Here is a 17511-nt window from a genome sequence, read left to right on the forward strand (position 1 = left end):
GAATCCTTTTCTTTGGGGATGCAAATGAAAACATAAGTTTGGTAAATTCTGATTTTTGTCATCTTACTTTTGGTTTTCTTGGTTTTTCAGTTCAGCTCGCTTTAAATGAGAATTTGTGTGCTTCGTATTGCACGCTCAGGTCGTGTAATCTCACGGAATTCTTTCAGAACCACCTTCATGATGCACATAAGGGCCGTGTGCCTCGTGACTAGCTCAGGACTCACAAAGTTAGCAGGTGGTGCAATCAAGACCCCAGGACCCGCACATTGCTATGTCGCCTGGCCACCAGTTACAGGGTCTGTGATCAATGCCTTTTTTTATTTAAAAAAATTTTTTTTTTTCAACGTTTATTTATTTTTGGGACAGAGAGAGACAGAGCATGAACGGGGGAGGGGCAGAGAGAGAGGGAGACACAGAATCGGAAACAGGCTCCAGGCTCTGAGCCATCAGCCCAGAGCCCGACGCGGGGCTCGAACTCACGGACCGCGAAATCGTGACCTGGCTGAAGTCGGACGCTTAACCGACTGCGCCACCCAGGCGCCCCCCTTTTTTTTTCCTTTTTTTAATTTTTTTTTTTAAATTTTTAAAAAAAAAATTTTTTTTTTTTCCAATGCCTTTTATCTTAAGTCGGAGCAGTCTGAGACTTTTAGGAGGCTGTCATTTTGGGAAAGTTTCTAAAGTTCTTGGCGTTTTGTTCAACTTCGCTGTGAAATGGGGCTAATCACACCTGATGCAAGAATATGTGTAAGGACTGGAGGAAATCAAGTACCAGCCGTGTAAAAGGCAGTCCTTAAATGTTAGCTATTACTATTGTCATCAGTAGTAGCTATGACATTTATTTCGATGCTTGCCCATCAGCCTTCACTGTGGAACCCGCAGGAATGGGGACACATCCTGTTCACCCAGGGACCTTTCTGCGGGACAAGTAGAATGTGCTGCCATTGGTTTAATTATGCTGTGTCCTAGAATCATAGAAGATGTAATAGTTTTTCAAATTCATTAAAAACTCCTTAGATTTCCCAGGCACCTTCCTTCCATCCCCAGAACCAAGGAGATGCCTTTCATCATGTTTAACAGGCTCAAAGGAAAAGGCTTATTAACATGTGGTCTGTACCTGTGTTAAGGTTCTGACTCTGCTACCCTGCAGGTGGGTGTGACCTTACCTCCTATTTCCAGCTTAGACTTTTCTCATCGTCAGCTCTATCCGTGGAAATGTTGTACCCTCTCTCAACTCAGTTTCAGATCACATTTTGTACATATAGTCTAGATTACACTAGATTCCTAATTATTTTTCCAATTTGTTATTTAGGGCACTGATAAATGTCTGTCTCTTCTGAAAACAAAAGTATTTTGGGGGCTGCCTGGATGGCTCAGTAGGTTAAGCATCTGACTCTTGATTTGTGCTCATGGTTCATGAGGTTGAGCCCGCATTGGGCTCTGCACTGACAGTTCGGAGCCTGCTTGGGATTCTCTCTCTCCCTGTCCCTGTGTCCCTCCCTGCTCTCTCTCTCTCAAAATAAACTTAAAAAAAAGTATTTTTTGTAACCTGTATTCTGGTATTCCAGATAGTAAAGTCTTTCTTTTATAATGTTTTTTTTTTAATTTTAGAGAGACAGTGTGTGTGAGTGGGGAGAGGGGCAGAGGGAGAGAGAGAATCTTAGGCAGGCTGTATGCTCAGTGCAGACCCCAGCGTAGGACTTGATCCCACGACCCTGGGATCATGACCTGAACCGAAATCAAGAGCCAGACGCTCAACCGACTGAGCCACGCGGGCACTTCGATAGTGAGTCTTGGGGTAACAGGAAACATGCTTTGATCAGAAACCTTTTATACCTGCTTTCCAGGCTGGGGCAGGAGGAGAGCCCCACGTGGATTTGAGCACTGAAGGAGGAGCTAGCCTGCTCAGCCCCTTACTCGAGGTCCCTGGAGCTGGAGCCTGTTTTGGAATCTTGTTTGTACCTATAACCGTGCCTAGTCCGGTGCCTAATACGGTGCCTGTTCCAGAGTACACGCCCGATAAATACTCCCTGAGGGGAGCAGATCAGCTGTCCCAAACAAGGAAACGGGAGGTACTGGATTCAAGTAGCTGTCGACGTCACTGGCCTCCATCGCCCAAACCTCGATAGCGGGCATTGCTCCTTAAGCCGAAGTGCCCTCTGTGCCCCTGCCTTCCTTCTTTATGAATCCCCCTCTGCTCCAGGGTCACCTGCTCTCTGAAGCTTCCACTGGTTTTCCCAGGTGGAGTTAGTCCTATTTGCTTTTATGTTTCCTTTTCCAAAGCATTGAGCCAGGCGTCTTCTGTGGCTGTAGCGAGCATGCATCGTGCACTCTGAGCTACAGAACCGGTTTGGCTTTGGACTGACCTGGTCTCAAGTCCTAACTTCCTGAATTATCAGCTGTGGATTCACAAGTCACTTCTCTGAGTCTCGAATTCTTCATGAGTGTCGTGAGGGTAAGAACACCGAACTCATACGATTAACGGAAGGATTTGAACGAACACCATCCCTGTTTTCATGTACTTTCATCACACCAACAGCTTCACAATCAGTTTAGTTTCTCTTTATTTCTGTAGCACCTGCTTCAGTGCTAGGCATTTAAGGGATTCTCAATAATTTGTTATTGTGTGTGGAAATATATAAATGGATGGATGTGGTGCCAATAATTGTTCTGTAATAATTACATAGTACTCACCATATGTCTGGCATACTTCTAAATGCTTTGCATATATTCGCTTGTGAGCCACATAGCAGTAGCAGTGATGGGTGTCACAAAGTGGAATATTTTCTCTTCCCTGAATGCAGAGCTAAAATGGTAGGAGTGTGTGTGTGTGTGTGTGTGTGTGTGTGTGTGTGTGTGTAAGGGAGAATGAGAGTGAAAGAGGGAGAAAGGGAAGGATTGGGACTTATTATTTCAGAGGTCAGTTCTCAACGCACATTGCTAACTAAGGAAAATTTCTTTCTGGAGCCTTTTTAGGACTGTGTTTCATTTGCCTCTATTATTTTCTTTTTTCTTTTCTTTTTTTTTAATGTGAAATTTATTGTCAAATTGGTTTCCATATACCACCCAGTGCTCATCCTCTACTATTTTCTAACCCTGCTCCCTGAGGTTAGCCATGCTCGCTTTCTCTGAGTACCCATGGTATAGATTCTGTATCAGCACGGTGTTTAGTGACTGCTGGCTCAACTTGATAAACAGAATAAAGCCACAGGAGTCGTGGCTGACAATGGCACAGTTCATAGATGTCCTTTCCTGACTGTGTGCACATTCATACAAGTTACCAGTGCTTCAGTCTGAAACAAGGAATCATTTTTGAGTATTTTCCAGAGAGATTCTCAGTATCTCTAATAGCAAAGGGAACTGAAGAGATCTCAAGTGAGAATGAAAGTGGGATGGGAAACTATGTGTTCACTTGGTATTGATCCTGAAGCTTAATGAAGGAGGTCCAGGAAAGAAGACTGGAAACAGGAGTGGAGGAAAGCGTTGGGCCTCAGGTGTAAACCCTGAAGTGGAAGCTAGACTTCTGTTTCTAGGGCTGAGCCCTGGATTGCTGTTAGCCACAGTAATTACAGAGAGGCTTTTTAATGCCTCTGAAGAGCAGTGGAAGATTTGTGAATGTTGCTACTCATCCTGGAACTCTGGAAAAGTTCTGTTGAATTCTTATTTGAGTTTACTCTGGATTGAACAGGAATGGTATGCAGTGACCCTGAGGTGAGAGTTCTCATAATCAGCATTTTCCCCCCACAGTGACAATGCAATGTATATTATATGAACCGAGAGCCAGTTGGACCGGAAAACTACGCCACGATCATAAAACCTGCCCAATTGTGTGATGCCTCTTGCTTTCAGAGCACAATCCGTGAAAGAATATTTGTCTTAGGAATGATAAAATAGGGTGTTTATGCTGTTCTTTTTCTTTCTTTTTCCTTGCATTGTCTCATACACCACCCCTATTTCTCCTCTCTCTTTAGGGACCCTAATATGAACCAAACAGTTTTTAAAATTTTTTTTTTAATGTTTTTATTTATTTTTGAGACACAGAGAGACAGAGCATGAGCAGGGAAGTGGCAGAGAGAGAGGGAGACACAGAATCTGAAACAGGCTCCAGGCTCTGAGCTGTCAGCACAGAGCCCGACGCGGGGCTTGAACTCATGGAGTGTGAGATCATGACCTGAGCTGAAGTCGGATGCTTAACCGACTGAGCCACCCAGGTGCCTCGAACCAAACAGTTTTATAATGTGAAGTTGAATGCCCATTCTTTTTCTAAAACACCGACAAATTCAACAATTTTGGAGCGTGTGTGTGTTATACTGTCTGTGAGTCCTTCTTCAAGTTTTCTGAAGGTTAGTAGCATTCAATCACAGAAATATTCAACTCAGCTCTCCAGGATGAAAACCTGTGTGTGTGTTTTGGATGATGCGTGCTCTCTGTTTGGTCACAGATTGGTGGAATGTTTTGGAAAATTTACGGCAACCCGCTGGTTGAATGCATTTTATGGACGTGGAGGTCTGATTGTGTGCGTTGTGTGGATGCTGAGGTCTGGTTGGGCAGCCCCAGCACAGGACCCTAGGTACTCACATACCCTGGCCAAGGAATTGTCATGGAAAGCCATGTCAGTGTTTCAGGGCTGTCATAACAAAATGGGTGGCTCTAAAACAAGCTCTCACAGTTCAGGAGACCTGGAATCCGAAGTCACGTTAGCAGCGCTGTTGGTGTCTCTGGAGGCTGGGAGGGGGGAACCAGCCCGTGCTCTGTCCTGGCTTCTGCAGGTTGTAACAAATCCTGGGTGTGTGTTGCATTTCGGATGTGTCACTACAATCTCTGTCTCTCTCTTCATGTTGCCTTCTGTTCTCCTGTGTATCCTGGATCTCCTCCTCCCTCTCATGAAGACACCAGTCATTGGGTTTGGGGCCCATTTTAACCTAGGATGACCTCATCACAACCGGTGGTGTCTGCGAAGATCCTATTTCCAAGTAAGCTTGCATCCTGAGGTTCTGGGTGGACATGAATTTTGGGGAGACACTATTCAACCCTGTAGAGTGCAAAATTATGAGAGGAAGGAGGACAAGACGGCCACCCACAGCTAGACCGGCTCTCTTCAACCTGGAGAATAAGACCTACTTTAACATGTGTTGATCTAGGTACACATAACAATGGATATTTTTACAGTACTTTGCATGTTACCAATGTGTTTTGCATACCTTTAGTTACTCAATGATTGAATATCAAAAGGGATAATGGTGAGGGGTGAATGAGAGGCAAGGAAGCCCTCTGGCACCCTGGGCCAATGCTTGGAGGTTTGAACAACCAGCTGCCCATGGCAGTGGCTGACGTCTCCATGCTGACTGGTCCTCTTCCCTGCTTTCCCTTCCTGCTCTTGGAATCCCACTTGATAAATTTCTTATACACGGGTCTGTCTCAGGCTCTGCTTTCTGGGGAACTGAGGCTAAGGCAGGGCTCTTGGAAGCAATTGCTTCCTGGCTTTACCTGACAAACATGTGCACTTTGTAAACGTGTGTCACTTGAAAATTTTTGGCCTGATGCTGGTTGACTGAGGTGGTTCAGGTGAGGCCAAGCTAGTGAATTACGGACCCAAAGTGACCCACTTAGCTTCATTTTATGCTATGAGTAGACTCCATTTTACTCTATGACTTGCACACTGTCATCCTGAGGGTACGTACCTTCTCCATAAAGGAGATGAGGGAAAGCCTCATCTCACTTGCATTCACTCAAGACTTGAGAGGGCTTCTGTTTCCATCCCTCCCTGCTCCGCAGGATGGCTTTTCCCCCACTCATCACTGGGAATGTATTCTTAGCTTACTCCCTTCCTCATCCTAGACCTCCAGTATCACTCGTTTCTTGGGTTTGCAAGTCCTAAATGCCTTTTAAAATGGTCTTCTCTTCCCTCTCCTCTGCCTACATGCCCAGCCTTTCCTCCCTGGACTGTCAAAACCACATCCTGCTTGGCTTCACCATCTCCGTTCCCTTCCTTCCTACTACATTCTCTGTACCTACTGTGATGTTTCAAAATGAACAGCTCTTTGTACACTTCCTTATCTTGAAAACATACCTGGGGGCGCCTGGATGGCTCAGTCGGCTGAGCGTCCAACTTCGGTTCAGGTCATGATCTCGCAGTTTGTGGCTTTGAGCCCTGCTTTGGGCTCTGTGCTGACAGCTTGGAGCCTGGAGCCTGCTTCTGATTCTGTGTCTCCTTCTCTCTGTCCCTCCCCCACTCATGCTCTCTCTCTCTCTCAAAAATAAATAAATGTAAAAAAAAAAACAACAACCTGAAAACAAAAAACAAAATTGAAAAACACAAAACTCACGATTGGCTCCCATTAACTACAGGATTAAATCCAAACGCCTAGGTTTCTTTTATCATAATCCTCATGTCATGTTTGCCTCAATATCTCTTGCCTATGTCTCCAACGTCACACCCCCAACTCTACGTCACACACAATAAACCTCAGTTTGCTCACACGTGCCAAATTGTTATGCCCAGAATTCGTGATCCCCAAAGTCCACCAGGGACCCGAGTCCGATGCAAAAGCAAAGAGCCTTTATTCGAGCTAGCTCGAGCTCAATCCCCTACCTGCACCGACGCAGTGGTGAGATGCTGGGGAGAGAGAGCGAGTTTCAAAAGCACAAAGGTTTTATTGGGGTCTGGGGGCAGTTGGTGAGGTAATGGCTGTGGCCTCAGCTGATTGGCTGGGGAAGGGTCGGAGTCCTGTTAACGCAGGTCGCTGGGCATGTTTTGATCGGGAAATTTGAATGGGTGAGTGGGAGGTTACTCAAGGGGAGGAGGCGTGGTCTGAGGTTTCTGCAATTTTCCCGGAAAGGGGGCATGTCGGGGACATAGTCACTCAAGGTGGAGGACACAGAACAAGATGGAGTCGGCTGGCATAGGTCCGCCCTTTCAAAGTCTTCTATTTTCCTTTCTTTCTGCCCAGAATGCCTTTCCTTTTCTTTCTCCTACTTTTGAGATGTGACATAGATAGCATTGCAGATTTAATTTCTCTGCCTCATGTGTTTGCACAATTTTTTTTTTTTTTGGTTGTTGTTAAACTTACATTGAAAATCTTTACCTTCTCTGTTAGTCTTCCATGTTAGAATTTCATATTAGAGCTTCTCACGGGTAGGAGCTGTTTCAGTCATCATTACGTCCCCATCAGCAGGTGTCTCGTTTAGATACTGAGAAAAAAAATTTTTTTCCCAGAAGACTGGAGGGTGAGGAATTTATCATCCCACCCAGAAAAAAATGTTGGTGAATCACTAGCATGGCTTTGCACCCCATGTGAAGGAAAATCTAGGTTTGGAATCTCAGGTTGTATTTTCTTCAGTGTTCATGACTGCTGGTATACAAGACAGTTTAGAAGGAAATCTTGGATTAAATCATCCACATTTTGTTTGGTGAGAATCTGCTGAACTGCAGGCTAGATCCAGAAGAGAGATGATGTTTTACTAGTTAACTAGAGTAATATTTTACATCTCTTGTTTCTGGCTCCTAGATAGCCAGTGCCCTGTTGAATGATTGAATATGTGGCTAAGCACCAAACATTTCCTGTGTAGCTGGGAGGTTGCAGTTCACAATTATCTAGTCTGGACACCACTGAGAAGTGATAATTAGGTGCTAAATGTTAATTGGATTACAGCAGGGATCACTCCCACCGGCCACTTAACACCTCATTGGGGGTTGGACCTTAAGTCTTCTTTTCATCTTACCCTTCCTGTGCAGCTGCCTCTTTCTGACCTTTCTTCGACAGTCTATATTTTATCTTTCTGTCCAATTTTGGGACAGCTACATCTGTTCACCTATTTTATAGCAGTATCCTTAGCACAAAAGTAGAGATCTGTGGTTCCTTAAAGCGGGTAGGAGGAGCCAAGAGCCTTGGGGTGTCTCTAAATTTTTCCCAGAAAGAGAATTCACTGTAATCACAATGGCAACCATATGTTGCTGACTTCCTATGTGCGAGATAAACCCTAAGTTCTGTACAAGGCTTATTTGTTTTATGAAGCGATATGTGTTATTGCCATTCCCATGGCACAGATATGGAAACTAGAGCGATAGGCAGTTTTCACTTAGGTTGGATGGACTCAGAGCCCTTGTTCTTAAGTACTGTGCTGCGACTTATTTTATCCCAGGCACGTCTGTGTTCTCATTTGGCACCAAGTGTGTAAAGAGAACCACCACCTTTCCATTGTTCCTGTTCGGTGCTTCAGGAGTGAAGGGTGTATGTACTCACCCCCGGGAGCACATATCAGTGTATGATGAGTCTGAGAAGGACTATTTCTGTGAAGCCACCTGGGGAAGTTTCCCAGGCGGAAATGCAGGTTGTAGCAAAGAGCTACAGACCAATGGGATTAAGTTCCATGGAATGTGAGCTGATTTAGAGAAGATGAGACAGTCACAGACAGAGGTTTGAGGGTATCAGTTCAAAAACCGTATTTATTCATCAGTGTCTCAGATCACTTTAAACATCATTAAAGGCAAAGGGATATGTGATATTATTTCTATATTCATTATATACAAAAAAAAATTGCAAGACATTATTCATATGGTGGCTGCAGATTTTTTTTCTCGTGGTGTTTTATTTTTTATTCTATTATAGTCGTAGTATATGGTAAATAATAAATTTACTTTCATTTTGGCTTTTGATTGTAGATTTTTTGGGAGAAAAGCTCTATATGACTCAAAGCCATTTTTATTCTTTTATAGTAGCAAATCTACCAGTTCCAATAGTAATTTTTGGTTTCCAACTTATATTTTGTTCTGAAATTTGTCAATGTTTATTGTGTCAAAGAAATAGAATTTTATTATCGTACCTTTTTTTCTAAACCGTAGGGGAGGAAAAATTTTCCTCTACTCTTTCAAGTTCTTTTGGCTCCTCTAGTCTTTCAAGTTCTTTTGGCTGGTCTGTTAATTAAATTGACATTCAAGACAGAGCAACAGGAGAAAAACAAATTTAATTTCCTACATATGGGATCCCCAAAGATGTGGAATGCAGGGCAAGTTGGCTTATATGCCATCCTAAACTAAGGAACAGGATAGGGGTGTGGGGCTTCAAAGGGAAGGAAGACAATTCACAGGAAGATAGGAAAAGCAAATGTTTGGTAAACAAATGTTTGCCATGCCAGTGGGAGAGAAGAGGACACAGAGAGTATTTTGAACATATAGGCCCTTCCAAGCTCCCTACAGGTTACTACACCTGGCCCAGACTCTCTGTGGTTGTCTCTGATGACAGCTGTCTTCCTGGGTCAGTCCCTCTATCTAAATTCTTAGAGGTACTTGAGAGTGAAGTTAAAATCTCTTCCTGGCTTTTATGGCCATTGATTGTCTTTAGCTTAAAATTATCCACATGCCAAAGTGGCACATGCCCTTCAGAACCAAATTCACTGTGAACATGCATGTTGATTAAGTTGTTTGGTTGGCTGCATATTTTTTCTAAACATTGCTAAACAGTTGTACTTTCAGAAAGGTAATTTCAGCCCTCACTGGCGTACTTGCCATTGAAGACACTTTCTCTAGTACAATCTGTTATTCTGAGGTTTTCTCTAGGTGGTTGTTTTCACACTTGTTTTTCAGCATGTATTTTCTTAGTGTTATCTATATATCTGGCTTGATCTTGGGACTCACTCACTTAGCATTTTAATCTGAATCTCACTTAATCCTTGTCACTCAGCTGATACGGACTATACATTTACAATGCTAGTTTAATCACTCTGGAAACATTTGGTCATGAATAAGAGAACACTGCCACTGTTCCAGCTTGCAGACCCTTCTTTACAGAGTTGTTCCAGGGGCCACTGTACATTCACAGTAACCTTGATTCCTTGCTTAGGACAGAGACAAATATCAAATCAGTTGGGCTTTTATTTTAAGGTGGTACATCTCCAAAGTTCAAAGATTTTATTAAAATGCTTTTATTTGCTGAGCCTCGCCAGTCAGCCCCAGGAAACTTTTGGGGTCTTTGAGGGTCATTTTATCTTTCTTTCTTTTCCTCATCCTTCAAAAAGAAGCAATTGGTGCTTGCCGAGTATTTGAGAAACAAAATGGCAGGCATGGAAGAACATACAAGTTACATCAGATTTTTTTTTCTGTGATACAAATTTACTTGTTGTTGAGACCATTACAAATGAACCCTGCAAATGTTGTATTTTCTGTTGTTCCATGGTGACGAGTTGGACTAAATAAATTAAGCCATAGCCTGTGGGCTTCTGCCAATCCTTCATATCTTTGTGTGGGAGTCTTCCTCTTCATTATCAGAAACATTGTTGCCTTGTACCTTGCTCCTTTTCCCCAGCTTAGTCTCTGAGTATAGCAAAGGATGCCTTAATAATCTGTGCATGATCTTCTGTGCCCATCACGATAGGTTACATCATGGGAAAAAATAACCCTACAATCTCAGTGGCTTCAATCCACAGTTTATCTTGCTCATAGAACGTGTTTATTGCAGGTTGTCTGGGGGCTCTGTCTCTCTCAGGGACTCACCCAGGGAAGCTCCATCTTAACTACCAAGGTAGGGGAAAGGGCATGTGGCAAGTGGAGTACTGGCCTGGGTACTTTGTGACGTCATCATTGTTGCTCACATGTTTTCAGCAGAAAGTTTCAGTCCATCCTACCTATGTCTGGAAGGAAAACCCAAAATTCTTGATCGGCAGTATTAATGACTACTACCGTATCCCTGGGGTACACAATCCCTGTGGAGGTTACAGTCAGTTTGCTGTGACCCACCCTCACATACTTCCCAAGTTGTGCTCAAGACATACACCCATGGATGGTTACACGATTTATGAGGGCCAGTGTAAAATGAAAATATGTGTCTCCTTATTCAGAAATTGTTGAGTTCTAAGAGAGTAACATCCGAGGCCCTTCTAAGTGTGAAGCAACTTACTTGCCTTTGTGCAACTGTGTAGGTCACACGTTCACAAAGCCAGACCTGCATACATCCCAGAAAGGGATGCGGGAAGACAAGTCCTCTAGGAGAAACAGCAGAGGATGCTAAATTAAAAGTGTGTGCTTGCCCAGGAAGACCACATACACTACAGCAGATTGTCTGCCTGTCTCACAGAAGGTGCTGTCAGGATGAGTAAGACAATGTAGGGGTGAGGATTTTTCCTTTGCAAGTCCCTATGGGGAGGTGACCTCTAAATTCAAGGCATAATCATCCCCTAACAGTGATTTAATAACACTAATTACACTCCTGTAACTGACTGTCTCACTCTTATAATTTCAACAAAGAAGAAAAGTCGGGACCACCCTTCCCTACCCTGACTTTCTCTGGGGGAGAGAATATGGTAGCCTGCCAATAAGTGTTATAAGTGATTTCCTTCTGCCTGTGTCCATTTCAACAAAGCTAAGCCAGAAGAAAAGGTTTATTCAGGGGGTGGGCAAGAAGCCTGTTAACTGGAACTTCTTGTTGAAATCAGCCCTAGCCAATTACATCCCTGCTAGAACAAGGAACCCTGGGGAGTCTGCCTGACGTGGGTTGATCTGTGAGATTCAGAGATTTTATTTTGATTGTTTTAAAATATAAGAAGGAACATTGGCCATTTAATCTCTTGGATTAAAGTCTTTCTTTATGGAGTCATCTACTTGTGTAAAGGGTGTGAGGGGCAACTACTTTGTTTGTATAGTTCTACTGCGTGATGGACTACAGTAGGTGTTGTTGGTGCCCTGTCCAAATCACCCAGGTACCCTGGGGATTGGCTGCCTAAGGCTCATCACTTGCCCCTCTGCCCCTCTTGTGGAATTGCCCTTGGCTGCCATTCACCCTGGAAGTAGCTGAGGGCAATGGCTCACTGATAGGAGGGTACAGACAACCAGACCCCTTGCCACAAGGCAAGGACAACTTTGTGGTGTGATTTATATTCTAGAATCCTCTGTGGACCAGGTTTGAGGTTGCCATTTGTCTGAGACCACATCCTTGCTCAATTATTTTCCTTTCTCTAGCCTGATTCTCTCTCTCTCTCTCTCTCTCTCTCTCTCTCTCTCCCCCCCTCCCTCCCTCCCTTTCAGGATTTTCCTGAAGAACACCCCCTCAATAAATCATGTTCACCAAGTCCTTGTCTCAGGCTCTGCTTTTAGGGAACCCTAGATAAACTAAGAACTGTGTCTATCTTGTTGAGGGAGATTCATCCTGAAGAGACAGTTGCCACTGCCTCAAAATTTGAATGTAAGTACTGGAGCTGTGGGTGCATTCTTTTCCCAGAAGCAAGGGTCTGGTTTTAGTGATATTAGAGAAATTTCCTCCTCTTGCCTTTTCTCGGTCTGTCGATGGCTAAACAAACAGATGAAGGTTGAGGGTCTGTGTTAACACCACTGATGAGGGCTGCCCCTCAATGGTAACCATCCTACTAGCAGTGCTCCTTCAGGGCCAGTCTCAGGGGAGCCATCGTATCACCTGCTGCTTCCCTTATCCCTACTCTGTGGCTCCCAGTTAACCACCGATGGCGTGACGGTAATCCTAGCTAGGCTGCATGTTGCTGAATGCTTTCTACAGGTCAACACCTTGAATCACAAAAACCTCTCCATAGAGCAGGTCCAAGGTGATAGAGCTAATAGGGGACAGAGCCTCTTAGCAGTTTGGCTCCAGGTTCCATCTCCTTGCCGTTTTGTGCTACCACCTCACACATAGGAACAGAGAATGATTCTCTCCCACTTCATAGGGTTGTAAGATAAAGTGAGATAATGTGAATGAAACACTGAGTGTAATGCCTAGCACAGAGTAAGGACGCCATAAGTAATAGTAACAATTGTGGCACAGTTTGCAGAGTTACCAACATTTGTGAGCTGCAATCAGCATCATCTTAGTGACCCCCCCTTTAAAATACAAATATTCCTTGTCTGGAGTCCCGTTTCTTACTTCACTGACCTCTGTTCCTTCCGATCCTGGGGGACACAGGGCAGAGATGGTTGTGCTTTCGTTTATCATCCCATCTCAACAACGTGGTGGGGACGAGCACAGAGTGTCACCATGCTCCAGGTGTGTGTGTGGTTCTGGCAGCACCTGCTTGGACTCAGTGCCTGTTATGGTCGTGGAGTAACATAAGGAAGGATGGAGGCCAGTCTGGCTAGAATTGACTTGGATGTCTTTATTCTTTTCAGGCAGAAAAAAAGACCCACACCGGAAGCCACCAACCTTAAAACTGAGTTAGCCGGTTGAAAAAACATGGCAAGACAGGGTCGTCTGCATTGGTAGTGTCTTTGGCTTTCACGATGAATCACCTGCATCCATCACTGGGTGAGTCAGCCATGCCCTGCCGTGCACTGAGCATCTGTATTTTGGTTGAGTGTAGAGACTGTGTGACGCCTGTCCTAGGAGATAGCAAATTTGCCATTTATACCACTTACGGTGACAGTTCACTGAATGTCAGCTGAATGGATTAGCAGCTAGATAGAGCTTTTAACTGACCCTGAAAGTCATGGAGAAGTGGGAGAAATCTACTTTCTGGGAAGTGGGTAACAGTGAAGTCATACTGATGAATGAGAGCCAAGGTGTTTATGAGGACACAGAAGTACTCGTTGTTGGCTTCATTGTTCACGGATGCAAATTAGCTCAAGAGAAATAGCTGGATAGTGGGCTAATTTTAAAGTATTATGCTGCCTCAAGTTTACATTCTCTTCTGGAATATATGCATTTTATAATAGGCTGGGAGTGAGGAATGGGTGTCAAGGTAGTAGGGTGGTGATGGGGACAAACAGGTGAAGTCATATGTAGTACTTTATGGGATTTGGATCTTAACTGTGAATTCATTAAAACACAGGTCAATAAAAACATTAAGATAAAGTGTTTAGGACCCACAGACACTAGTTTAACATCTTTCTTTTTTGTCGTCACAATCAGAAGACCTAATTTTTTAAAGTTATTTATTTATTTTGAGAGAGAGAGAGAGCGCACATGCACACACAAGTGGGGGAGGGGCAGAGAGAAGGAGAGACAGACTCTCAAGCAGGTTCCATGCCATCAGTGCAGAACCTGATGTGGGGCTCGAACTCACGAATGTGGGATCACGACCCCAGCTGAGATCAAGAGTCGGACACTTAACAGACTGCACCACCCAGGTGCTCCTGGAAGACCTAGGTTTTGATCACAGGACAAGCAAGACAGTGTAGCTAGAGCAATTGAAAGTGATCATGGGAGTTAAGGAAAAAGTCAAATCTGATGTTTGTGCAGTTTGCTGATGGGATTCATGTTCATCGTTCACTCTTGGAGAGGAGACTGTTAAGGTAGAAAGATTAAAAAGACATCACACGTGGATTGGGCCAATGACTGAAAATTTTTTAGGTCATTAGATTTTGTTTTTATTTGTTTGTTGGCTTTGTTTAGCTGCATATGTCAGAGCCAATCATGGCTAGTTTGCTTTGACTCTGGAAATATTCCTTTGTGGGTGGTTTGAAAGAATTAGTTTGTCTGTTATTAAGGTGCCCTGTACAAGGGTAAGTCATAGAACAGACACTGTTCACTTTGTGCAAGTTGGAACATTGGTGGAGAGGGCATTATCAAGTAGCAGCTAAGTGCACAGCCTTTGTAATAAAACTGGTTAGAATATAGTTGGAATTCATCCTCTACTATGTGGCCTTGGAAATGTTATTCAGTCCCTTGAAGTTTTACTTTCTTAGTCTATAAAATGCAGATTATACTTCAGGGTTTTGTTAAAGGATTAATTTTGAGAACATGAAAATTCTCTGGTGTGTATTTGCAATGTAGGTATTTATTGAACAGTAGCCATTGGGGTATGATGATGACCATGGTGTTAGCAAGAACTCTTGTGTCTTTTAATCACTGAGTCCATGTAAGGCATGTTTCCATCTTTTCCCTCTCTCTGAGTGGAAAATTCCTTTACTGTGAGATCCCCTTTACTGTGATGGCTGAGCCCTCCTTGGTCTGAGGGAGAGGCCTCCATAATGAATGACGATCTGCCTAGTTATACTGGGCTCTTTCCTTTCCAAAATGGCCTGAGTATTCAGAATCTGGAAGCTAGAACTGCTAGTGTAATGATGTTCAAATTTGCAGTATTCATAGCTAATCGATTGATCTCTTACTGTGTGCCAGGCATGATGGTGAGCCTTGAACAATCCTTTTCTCAGCTGACCATAGAAAACAGCTGGACACAGAACCATTTCATTGAAACCAGTAGGTGTGATCTGGGAAGGGGTTGCCCGGAAGATTGTTGTTACCTACCCTTTCTGTTCTCTCTCACAACATCCTCCAGGCTTGGAACTCTTGGGCCTGATGGAGAGCTGCCAGGTGTCATGGTGGTCAGTTGGAAAACAGGCCCAGTGAAAAGTAGTGGTGTAGCCTTTATTCACTTACTGTGATAGTGAAAGCAAGAGACCAAAAAGAAACAAGTGTTAATTCCCCAATGTCCCAGTTTATGAGTCAGACGGATCAGCACACAGGGGAGCAGGGGATGGTCTCACTGCTAAGGGAGACTCAGATTAAAGCCTCCTGCCATTTGATGGACCGGGGGTCTAGGGGAATGGAGAGCACCCCCTTTCCCCAGCACACACAAGGAGGCTTCTGAATGGAGGTGCCTAGACTGGGAATGCAAATGTGTATGAGTATGGCTGGCGGGTAGGAGTGCGAGGCAGGCAGGGCCCCTGACAGTCACTCCCTCTGGAGACTGCGGTGCACTGGCTTTGCTCCAAGCTAAATCTCAGGAGAGCAGTTTTCTCTTTCTTTTTTTTTTTAGATTTTTTTTTAACGTTTATGTTTTGAGAGAGACAGAGAGCAAGTCGGGTAGGGACAGAGAGAGAGGGAGACACAGAATTTGAAGCCGGCTCCAGGCTCTGAGCTGTCAGCACAGAGCCCGATGTGAGGCTTGGACTCATGAACCGTGAGATCGTGACCTGAGCCAAAATCAGACGCCCAACTGACTGAGCCACCTGGGCGCCCCAGGAGAGCAGCTTTCTCATTGTGAGCCCCCCCGCCACAAGGCAGAACCTGTGTTTGTACTGGAAGGATCATGTATAAGATTCTGACCTAGAGCAGGACTCCTCAGGACCCTTGAAATAGTTTGAAAACTACTGGAGTACTTGATGGAATATAGGGTTCCTTTATGAAGGAAAGATGTAGCCATTTAGCTTTTGGGGAGATTGGAGTTTAATGTATTCTGTGCTAACAAATTGTGCCTAATTGGCTTAAGTGAACTCACTCTAATATACCAGTTGATCATGCTTTTGAAGGCAGGCTCTTTATCTTGCTGATGGAAACCAAGTTGGTTTTCTACTTCCTAGGAAATATTTTTGCCCTTCATTGTCTCAACTTTTACGACTCTTCCATGAGATATACTAAATAAGAACTGTCAATATTAGCATAAAATGTTATAGCATGAAAATATGAAAGCTTTTGTAAATAAGATGCCAGTCATTGTTTATATATAGTTAATTTCATGCTTGCTCAGTAATTAGGAGTAGAGGATAAATCTTGCCAAATATAGATGCTTTGCCTCTCAAATCAGATTTGAAATAATGACTTATAATTATTCAGCATTTACATGGTATTTTTATATGAATGAGTAAAATGTATCCTAATCATTTTTATTAGTGACAATCATGTACCGTTTGGGATTTCAGTGCATTTATGTTGGTTGATGAGTGGATTGCTCTGTCTATGTAAAAGAAAAGAAAACAACCTTAGGGTAGAACATTTCATGTCCAATTTTTAGGTGCAAGGTTAGATTTAAGTTGAATATCTTGATAATTCATTTGCATAGTACAATCAGTAGATTCAAATAAACCTTTGCTATTTGTGTGTTTCAGAAATACATTTGACATATCGTTAAAACAGGTTATCAATTTTGTTCCAGGACAACTGAACTAAAAATTGCATGTACAAATTCTTAGGTCTTTTGATTCAGTGGAAGTAAGTCTAAGTAGCTGTCGATCTAATTTTTTTGGTAGTGTGCCCTTTAGTCCCCACTTTTGTGTTTTTGAGGGATCTGATTCTGTACCTAGTTCCACTGTGTTGTGCCCCCTCACCCTCCACACCAGGCAATTCTCTGATACCAGCTGAGTATCCTGCAATTCAACTCAAGTTTGACACCGCTCACCTGGAGATGGTTTCAGGTCCCACAGGGTAAGGGCTCAGACTTACAAGACTCCCTTCCCCACTGCAGGCACCTATCATAAATGCAAGTTATTACCTATGCTTTTGACTCGCTGCTTATAGATTGGAGGTTACAGCAACCTTGCGTTCCATGAATTTGTTAGAGTGGATCACAGAACTTGGAGAAACACTTTACTTGTCAGATTACTAGTTTATTATAAAAGGATGTGACCCAGGAACAGCCAGGTAGAACATCCGCATAGGGCAAGGTGTAGGGAAAGAGCATGGAGCTTCCACGACCATTCAGAGTGTACCAGCTGTCCTCAAATCTCAACCAATGTGTTCACCAACCTGAAGTGCTTCAAGCCCTGTCCTTTTTAATGGAAGCTTCCTTATATCACCCCAATTGATTACATCGTCGACTGTTTGTGACTCAACTGGCAGCTCCTCTTCCGTCCTTGGAGGT

The 17511-nt window shown here is 43.6% G+C and overlaps 1 long non-coding RNA gene across 1 annotated transcript in view; it reads left to right on the forward strand.

Annotated features, from left to right (window-relative positions):
* The first annotated feature begins 13106 nt into the window (after window positions 1-13106).
* The window catches only part of LOC147580694 (uncharacterized), a 442720-nt gene continuing 438315 nt past the window's right edge, over window positions 13107-17511 (forward strand). Inside the window, exon 1 of the long non-coding RNA XR_015250754.1 lies at window positions 13107-13238. This is a non-coding gene — a long non-coding RNA (uncharacterized LOC147580694). The remainder of the gene's footprint in view (window positions 13239-17511) is intronic.

This window comes from Puma concolor, chromosome B2, assembly GCF_028749965.1.
Source record: "Puma concolor isolate L17-30 chromosome B2, mPumCon1.1.hap2, whole genome shotgun sequence".
NCBI classification, from domain to species: Eukaryota; Metazoa; Chordata; class Mammalia; order Carnivora; family Felidae; genus Puma; species Puma concolor.